Below are 10398 nucleotides of genomic sequence, written 5' to 3' on the forward strand. Positions count from 1 at the left end.
CCAAGCTTCAAATCAACTTTTTATGAACATGAAAGTTGTTAATATTGTCCTTAAGAACATATTTAATCTTGGGGTCATCTCCATTTGACCAACACATAAAGAGTTAGGTCTCAGTATATTTCAAAATAGTCAGATGAATTGACTGATCAACTTCTCAAGTCCACAACTCATATCTTGATGAATTGATGATTGAGGGCACTCAAATAAGTTCAAATATGCATAAAATGATGAATTAAAGAACTTACCTTGATTGTATTTGACCATGGGTTGAGGTTGCTTCATGAGCAAGGCATTGTTGATGATCAGATGAATTAGGGTTTCCTTGGGAAACAAGCCTCAAACCCCTTGACTTGCTTTGATCAAAATGATTAATTGAGATACTTGGGAGGCATATTTGATGGATGAGAGATTTGGGAACCATTACCATGCTTGCTTTCATCTTAAATTGACGATATCAATGCACAAAGGACCTCCTAGAAGCTTTGGATCTTATGATTGCTCAAGCTACAAACAAGAAATGTTAGTGACATATTTTTGTGCTTTTGTTTTGGTGAATAAAAAATGAGAAAAGCAATGATATACAATTCAAGCATGCTTGGTGATCTCAAACCACTTACAAGAGAGATCCCACCCAAAGGTAAGGAGCCAAGATGCTTATGATCCTTGAGGCTATGCAAATGCAATGTTATGATGCCATGAGGGATCTTAGGGCCAAAATTAGGGTCTTACAATATCCAAGCAAGCAAATCCCATAGCTAGCCGTCTTCTTTGTCTTCTCATGTACCAGATGAATTATTCCTTGATCAACTCAAAGCAAAGCATCAGACACAAGGTCAAAATAACAATTAGCATAAAGACAGAGTAACAGATGAAATCAAACAAGATCCAAGGCTTGCATCAGATGAAGGCTCAGTTTACAATAACTCAGTCTCAAAATGTTGGCATTGGCCAAGTCCTTTTTGCACAGGGAATGTTGCCTAATCCTAAGTCCAAAAATTCATATCAAGATCAACAGTCCACCAAACATTTTTTTAGGGTTTTTTGTTGTTTATTAAGTATTTTAAGGTCCTAAGACCACAAACAAAAATCAAAATACACAAACAAGTATATACAATCACAAGATATGGCTCAAATGAGCAAAGGGAAAATGACATAAACATAAACAATTTAAATGAAATGTAAATGGCAATGAATGATAAATGACTGAAATTTGAATTGCATAAAGTAAATGACTTAAAAGTAAAGCAATATTAACAAGAGTTAGTCAAATATTAGTCAAAGGTTAGTGGTATTTTTTTAATTAATTAAGTCATTCTTTGGAGAACACTCAACCATCCATTCACAAGCATGAATCCTTAAACCAAGACATCTTCCATGAGAAGGACTCCAACTTGGATAATTCAATAAGTATGCCACTAGCTCTCATGAAAGGAAAAAAAGGTCAAGTTTCCACACAATAACATGAAGAATGGGAGACTTACAATCTCACTTACTAGAATGGTATGCCATTAGGGTCAAATTTAGCTCTATGTTAAGCAATCGTAATTGGACTTATGTAGAAAGTCACAATTATCTGAGGTCGGGCAATAGAAATTTAGGTGTTAATGCATGTTAGATATTTGGTATAGTGAACCAAACTCCTAAAACATACCAGATACTAAAAGAAAAGATCAAGAGGGATGGACTTATCTCAGTCATACTTGTATTGGTTCATCTGACACAAGGTCACTGATGAACCAATTAGCCTTAAGACATTAGAGATTTCATTGGTCAAATGAGGGAATGGGAAAGAATAAGGATGAAGATAACGAGGGAGGGGAATGAAAGAAACACAAATTGGTCATGGGAGGAATTTTGTCAAATTAAAACCATTCATTCATTTTGGGAGATGAAATGTACATTTCATAAATCCCCTAAATCCAATGGTTTTAATCCAACAAAAGTCAAATCGACATTGACCAAGGCCCAAACAAATAGTCAAACATCATAAGACCATAAAAATGGCTCAACATAATTTTTACACAATTAATCAATTAAAAATCAATTTAAAAACGCATTAAAATATAATTTAATTTGGTCAAAACCTAAAATCTCCAAAATACCAAATAAATTGCCAAGAGATTTATCCTAGGTCAAACAAGGATAAATGCCCTTAGACAAAAAAATTCATGATTTATGAAAAGTCATAAGTATTTTTAAACAATTAAAAATATGCATAAAAGATTTAATTCATGAAAAATATCAAAATTAATCCAAAAAATAATTTCAATTCAGAATATGGAAGAGAAAAATATTTAAAGATTTTTGGTGAACGTGCCATATTTTTTGGATTAAAAATGAAATTATTATGAATTAAACAAAATAGATGGATTAAATGAAAATTCAGAAATTAAAATAAAATTAAAAAAAAACAAGGGTCATCAGATCTCCCTCATTGATTAAGGTGGCAGATGTGATGGCCAAGTGTGCGCATTCCATAATAGACCTTAGTCAATACGCTGCAGGCTTGGTAATCACAAGGAAAGGCTGAGATTAAAACATTTCAAATAGATTAGATGGTCAGGATGTAAGCCAGCATATCATCGGAGCTAGGGCTCCGGTCTTTTTCTCCGGTGGACCTCACCGGACTGGTCCACCATCAACCTACACTTAAATAAAAACAAGGACATGGATTCAAAGGAAAAATGCTCAGGAGCTCGAATTTGGCCTCAATTTTCTCCAATTCCAAGTATATAAAAAGATACAGGGAATTGAATTTTGAGAATCATGAACTGAGTTGCTTCGATTTGACCTCAAAGCAACACAATCTTGTTGCCTACATTGGTAGGACTTCAGCCAACCCAAAATCACAAAGAATAGTGAATAATTGAGAGAGAATCAAAGAGTTGAAAATTCTAGAAAATCACCTTCGAGTGAGCTTCAACCTTGCTTGGTCTTGCTTCCAATTGACCTTGGCTTGACTTCAGAAGCTTGTAGGAGTTGAATTGGATCAAGAAAAAGCTTGGACTCTTGGAATTTCAATCTCAAAACAGAATGAGATTTGAAGCTCAATTTTCAAATGAAAACCTTCAAGATTATCCTTTAATGGTGAGGGTTTGGATTACAGGTTCAAATCTGGGGCATGAGGTCCTTAATTATGAGCCAAGAGGGTCTTATTTATAGGCTATGCATTTGATTTTCACACACTTCCAAAATTGGCCAAAAATAGCAAATTCCTTGCATGCTTGCATGGGCGTGTGATAGGCCAATCAAATGATGCTATCAAGTCCAAAATTACCAATGTGCAATGCTGAAATCATGTCATGTGGTCATGCAAAGGAGATTGAAAAGTGAATGTGAAATCCCTCCAAATGACCCTTTGAAAAGAACCCATGCGCAAGTCCTTAATTTCTTGGCTAAATGAGATGATCTTGGACTTTTTGGAAAGGTGAGATCAAGGGGAGTAACTTTAATGTTGAACAAGTTTCCATTTGAAGCTTGGATCATGATGAGTTTTGAGGTGGAAGTTTGGAAAGTCAAACATATTTGAAAATTTTCTAAGTACCAAGTCAAATGTAACTTCTTCCACCTTGAATAACTTTTGCTATGGGCTTCAAATGGAAAAATTTCATTTATCAAAGTTGTAGATCTTTCAAACCTCTTCAAGTTGGTCACAAGTTTGACTTCATTTGGATTTGGCATGAAGTAGTTATGCATTTTAGAAGTTGAGGAAAATGACTTGTTCAATGGTAATGGACCAAAATGGCCTATAATGTTTTCTCTTGGCACATGTATTTGCAAGTTGAATTTGAAATTCTTCCAAGAATAAAAGTTGGATAGGACATCTTGAATTTGATCATGATATTTTAATGGCTTTCATCTAATAAAAATTGAGCAAGTTATGGTCCTTAGGTGTTAACCTCCTAACTAGGGTTCAGACAAAATGACCTATAATCTTTCACCATAAAAAATGATTTTCCAAGAAAAACTAGCTCTTGACTTCAACATAAACGTTGTTTGGATGTCATAAGGAGTAAATTTTATCTTGGAATCATTTTCATATGATAAAAATTGTAGGAGATAGGGTCTAGGGAACCCCAGTTTTGACTAGTTGACTTTATTTGATAAACCATCATGAACCAACTTGCAAACTTGAAATTCTCTTGATATTTTGGACTCATGGAGGATCATATATGCATAAGATGATGTAATATGAAGTATCCCTTGAAATATTTGATCAAATGATGAAGAAACTTGTTGAGGAAGTCACACAAGATACCCAGATGAATTAGGGCTTCCAAGGCAAACAAGCTTCAAACTCTTGATGATTTCTTGATCAAAATTAAATGTGAAGATCATGGGAATCCATATATGATGTATAGAGTCATTGTGAACTATCTCTTGGTTAGTTTCCTTGCATTCAGGGTCTCAAACCCTAGATATGAGCTTTATGGAGCATGGGTGAACACACACACTACCTACAAAAGAAGTAAACTATACATTGACATATTTTTGGTATTTTGGTTAGTAAATAATGAAAATAAAAGTATGATACAATCAAATGTGCTTGATGACCCTTCCAATGCAAACCCAATGAATGAGGGGTAAGGATGATGCCAAGGTGTGATCCCAAAGCTAATGCATATGATGAGATAGCATGAGGGATCTTAGGGTCAAATATTGGGTCTTACAATCCCCTAAATCCAATGGTTTTGATCCAACAAAAGTTAAATCAACCTTGACCAAGGCCCAAACAGAAAGTCAAACATCACATGACCATAAAAATGGCTCAACAACATTTTTAAGCAATTAATCAATTAAAAATCAATTTAAAAATGAATTAAAATATATTTTAAATTGGTCAAAACCTAAAATCTCTTCAAAACACCAAATAAATGGTCAAGGGATTTATCCTAGGTCAAAGGACCTTGGACAAAAAATTTCACTATTTTTGAAAAGTCAGAAGTATTTTTAAACAATTAAAAATATGCACAAAAACATTTAATTCATGAAAAATATCAAAATTAATTAAAAATAATAATTCAGAATATGGAAGAGAAAAATATTTAAAGATTTTTTGTCAAAGTCCCATATTTTTTGGATTAAAAATGAAATTTCAATGAATTAAACAAAAAAATGGATTAAATGAAAAATCAGAAATAAAAAGAAAATATAAAAAAAAGGGCCATCAGATCTCCCTCATTCATTGAGATGGCAGATCTGATGGCCAGGCGCGCACGTTCCACAAACACCTCAGTCAACTGCACCACACACTTGATAATCAAAAGGAAATGCTGAGATTAAAACATGAGATGATAATAATATGGTTCTGGACACGCCAACACACCACCGGAGCTAGGGCTCTGGTCATCTTCTCCGGTGAACCTCAGCGGAATGGTCCACCTTCAACTTAATGAAAAATGAAAAACAAGGACTCTATTTCAAAGAGAAAATGCTCAGGAGCTCGAATATGGCCTTAATTTTTTCCGATTCCAAGTATATTGAAATATACAGGGATTTGAATTTTGAGGATCATGAACTGAGTTACCTTAATTTGACCTCAAAACAACTCAATCTTGTTGCCTACATTGGTAGGACTTCAGCCAACCAAAAATCAAAGAGAATCGTGAAGAATTGATAGAGAATCGAAGAGAGAAAGTTTATGAAAAATCACATTCGAGGAGCTTGTATCTTGATTGATCTTGCTTCCAATTGGCCTTGGCTTGACTTCAGAAGCTTGTAGGAAGTGAATTGGATCAAAGAATGGCTTGGGTTCTTGAAGTTTCAACTTCAAAGCATAAGTGAAATTGAAACTCGATTTTCAATTGAAAACCTTCAAGTTTATCCTCTAATGATGAAGGGTAAGGTTGCAGGATCAAAGCTTGGGCAAGGTGTCCATAGTTCTGAGCATGAGGCAATGTATTTATAGGCTAGGCAATTGATTTCCACACACTTCCATCAAAATGCCAAAAATAACAATTCTCACTTGCATGGATGCATGGGTGTGTGATAAGCCCATGAAGTGATGTCAAAAGGTACAAAATTAATCATGAGAAATGCTTAAAGTGTGTCATGAAGTCAGGCAATTGGAATTAGGAAACGGTAATGAGATTCATCCAAATGGAACCTTGAAGAAAAGCCATGCCTAAGTTATTTAATCCTTGTCCAAATGAAATGATTTTGGACTTTTTGGAAAGGTGAGATCAATAGGAACAACTTTCATGTTGAACACTTTTCCATTTGAAGCTTGGATAATGATGAATATTGAGGTGGAAGTTTGGGAAATCAAACATAATTGAAATTTTTCTAAGTACCAAGTCAAATGTGCACTTTTTCCACCTTGAATAACTTTTGCTATGGGCTTCAAATGGAAAACGTTCCTTCATAAAAGTTATAGCTATTTCAAGACTATTCAATATGGTCACAAATTTGACCTCATTTGGATTTGGATTGAAGGAGTTATGCATTTTAGAAGTTGAGGAAAATCTCATGTTCAATGGTAATGGCCCAAAATGACCTATAATGTTTCCTCTTGGCACATGCCTTTTCAAGTTGAATTTGAAGTTTCTAAAAAAATAAAAGTTGGAGAAGAAATATTGAAATTGATCATGAAACTTGTATGGCCTTCATATCATAAATATTGAGCAAGTTATGGTCCTTAGAAGTTGACCTCCTAACTAGGGTTCAAACAAAATGACCTATAATCTTTCACCATAAAAAATGACTTTTCAAGCAAAACTATCTCTTGACCTCCACATGAAAGTTGTTTGTAATGTTATAAGGAGTAATTTTTATCTTATAATCATTTTCATATGATAAAAATTGTAGGAGATAGGGTCTAGGGAACCCCGGTTTTGACTTGTTGACTTTCTCTAGTTAACCACCATGAACCAACTTGCAAACTTGAAGTTATCTTGATATATTGGACTCATGGAGGATCATATATGTATAAAATGGTGTATAATGAAGTATCCCTTGAAATACTTGACCAAATGTTGAAGAAACTTGTTGAGGAAGTGACACAAGATACCCAGATGAATGAGGGCTTCCAAGGCCAACAAGCTTCAAACTCTTGATGATTTCTTAATCAAAATGATAAATGAAGATCATGGGGATCCAAATATGATGTCTAGAATAAATGTGAACCATCTCTTGATTGATCTCCTTGCATTAAGGGTCTCAAACCCTAGTTGTGAGCTTGATGAGACATTGGTGGATGCACACATTACCTACAAAAGAAACAAAAGCTACTCCAGTCCACCCAACCAAGGTGATTTCACCTTCAATAAGGACTTAATCCACTAATCTCAATAGATTACAAAAATCATCTAAGAGTTCAACAACCTCTTAGCCCTCTCAAGTCTACAGACCTAAACAAGTCACTTGAGGAATCACAAACAATTTCAAGAATTACAAGTGTTTGGTTAGATGCTTCTAGATAAGCAGTATAAACACACTTTAAGAATAATGAAATAAAACCACACAAAATTGAGCAATAGCTCTTGTATGGAAACTATTTCTTACAGCAATAATGTTGAAATGTATTTAGAGTATGAGAATGTTATTGTATCAAAGTTATGTTTTCAGCAGGTTGTAAGGAGACCTTTTTATAGCACTTGAAATGATATCGTTGGGGGATATCAATAGAGATTTCGTGCCAGCTCTGGGAGTTAAAGGTAGTAAATTTATTGTCCTTTCCATAGCAGTCTTGGAGTATAATCTATTGTTTCCTTAAACATACTTGTCCTACAATTTGAATACTTCCATCGTAAGTTTCTGATTAGGTGATATCTGATGGCGTGTTAAGCATATGTCATAGTGAGCATGATCAGAGTCTTCAGATATCTCTTGCAGAGTCTTCAGAGTTGGAGTCTTCAGATATCTCTTGCAGAGTCTTCAGGTATCTCTTGCAAAGTCTTCAGGTATCTCTTGCAGAGTCTTCAGAATCAGAGCTTGAACTTCAGCTTCAGATTCTTCAAGTGATTGCTCCTCAGATGTGTTCTTGTTAGAAGTCATATCTGATTTCTCTTTGTGTTGGGTCAGTGTTTCTAGGACTAATTCAGATGCCAAATATTCGTTTCTTGATGATCAGAAGATGACTTATCAGGGTCATTTTAACTTAGAATCCTGCACACTTAAGAAAAATTGTTAGGGTACCAAATTGTTTCATTCTTTGTTATCATCAAAACTTAGAGATATATTACAGAATCAAAATCTTGTTCTAACACCAATGACCTAAAAAGTCGAAGGGAAACCATTTTGACTTTTTTAAGTCCCTGATCCCATTTTGATTAACTATTGTTTTAAGTAGATTAATATTATCAGATGAATTAGATTGGTTGCTGATTATTTAAATTTTGTTTATATAATGGTTATTTTACATAGGATTAATTAGATTAATTAAACATTGATTAATTTTAGGGACAAAAAAAATTGATTTTTTATGTAATTAAATTAATAAAATGTTGATTAATTTGTGTTATTAAATTAACTAGTTTTTAATTGAGTTATAATTAAGTTATTTAGATTAGATTAATAGGACTATTTTAGTTTATATTATTATTATTGGATGTTAATTAAATTAATTAAATTAATGTTTAATAATAAAAATGGGATTGCTCTGTGTCCATTTGTTTGAAATCGGTCCAGGCCCATTCCAATTGGGTTAGGTGAGTAACCTAATGACCCGAGTTCTAACTGGGTCAGGTAAGACCCATGTTCATCATTTGAACTGAGTCAAACTGTTGACCCAGGTCCATCCTCAGCAGCCCTAATCCATCTCCTTCTTCCCCAAATCAAACCCTAATTTGCACCAAAATTAAAATCAGAGCAAATCAAAAAAATTCAATATGCAATTCAATCCAAACCTTCCATTTACATCCAAATCATGAAATACAAATCAAATCCATACCAAGTACATCATAGTTTTAGTTACAATTTACAAGCCCTAATTTCTATTTCTAAACAAAATCAAAAATTACAATCAAATTCTAAAAATTTCCTAAACTAAATCAAATTAAATTAAATTCTAAACCTAAAATCTAATCTATAAATACAAGAGGAATTGAGATGAACGGGAAATAAAAAACCCTAAAAATTGATTCTTCTGCAATTTCCAAGCCCTTAATCAAAGTTGAGTCAAACTGAGATTAGGGTTTCATATTGAAACCTTAATTTTTATGCGCTTAAAATCCATCACAAACCAGCAAGACCTCACACAACAAAATAAAAAGAAGGGATTAGAAGAAGTAGAAAAGAAGGGAATCAGATTAGAGGAAGAGGGCCAAAGATGTTACCTTTTTACACCAGAGAACCTCTCATCTCCGTAGGTTGGTTGGATATAATTTGCCTTTGCCTTTCTTTATTTCAACTCACATATTTGTGTTTGATTGGTTCTAGATCTATGGAATGATAGACTTAGGTTTTGTTTATGTTTGGTTGTTGTTAAGGGTTAGAGAATAATTGATTTGTTTTTCAGGATGGGTTTGATGTGATTTGGGGTTCGATTTGGGTTATATAAAGGCTTATGGGTAATTTTTAGGGTTATGGTTCATAGCGGTTAGGGTCAGGGTTCATCAGATGAACCCTAGGATTCTTTAATTCCGGATTTTGGAGTTAGGGTTTATCATGAACCCAGGTTAGGGTTCTTCTTTTAGGAAGTTTCTAGGTTAGGTTTCGGGGATTTCAGAAGGGTTCTTGTGGGGTACGGGGATTCCTGGGTTGGAAGGTTGAATGTTTGAGTTTTCCGGTTGAAATTTAACCGGAAAATTGAAGGGTTCAATGGTTTTGGTGGTGGTTTTCTGGAAAAGGGGGTGGTCGGTGGTGAGGGATTCAGGGTAGGGTTAGAGAGAGGTTGAGAGTAGAGAGAGAGAGGCTTTGAGAGAGAGCTAGACTTAGAGAGAGAAAGAAACAAGAGAAATGAGAGTTCTGAAGAGAACTAAATCATATACTCCCTTCATTTGTTGCTTGATGGAGGACGTGTGGCCCCCTGATGGCCATGCGATGAGCATACTTTAACTTTGGATCTTGCCCCTCTGTTTGGTTTACTGCCAATGGTAACCTGGTCCAGCGACCCTCGGGAAATCATGTGGACTCCCCAAGTCAATCCATCTGACGTCCTCAATTGAGAGTCAACTGTTGACTCTCCTTGGTGGACCCCGAGCGCGCTGGGCTCAAATCCTCCCCCCCCCCCCCCCATTTAGTGGCCCATTACTAATCTAGTTCAAGATACACCCCCTTTTTTTTTAAATTATTTTAGTTAATTAACTATTAATTTAAAAATATTGGGATTAATTCATTCAAACCAGCAATTAGGTTTTTTTTCTAAATTTTAATTATTCATGATTTAATGGTTTAATTCATTTATTTGGGGGATTGATTCATTAAATTGGGATTAATTTGTTTAATTAGTTGTGATGT

General features: G+C 34.4%; 1 long non-coding RNA gene across 1 annotated transcript; it reads right to left on the minus strand.

Annotated features, from left to right (window-relative positions):
• Nucleotides 1–8822: 8822 nt before the first annotated feature.
• Nucleotides 8823–10003, minus strand: LOC127092237 (uncharacterized). Its single transcript, XR_007792138.1, has 2 exons — nucleotides 9276–10003; nucleotides 8823–9191 (listed from the first exon to the last, which is right to left on the minus strand). It is a non-coding gene; the product is annotated as an uncharacterized LOC127092237 (long non-coding RNA).
• Between the last annotated feature and the right edge of the window lie 395 nt (nucleotides 10004–10398).

Source organism: Lathyrus oleraceus, chromosome 6 (assembly GCF_024323335.1).
Source record: "Lathyrus oleraceus cultivar Zhongwan6 chromosome 6, CAAS_Psat_ZW6_1.0, whole genome shotgun sequence".
Lineage (NCBI taxonomy): Eukaryota > Viridiplantae > Streptophyta > Magnoliopsida > Fabales > Fabaceae > Lathyrus > Lathyrus oleraceus.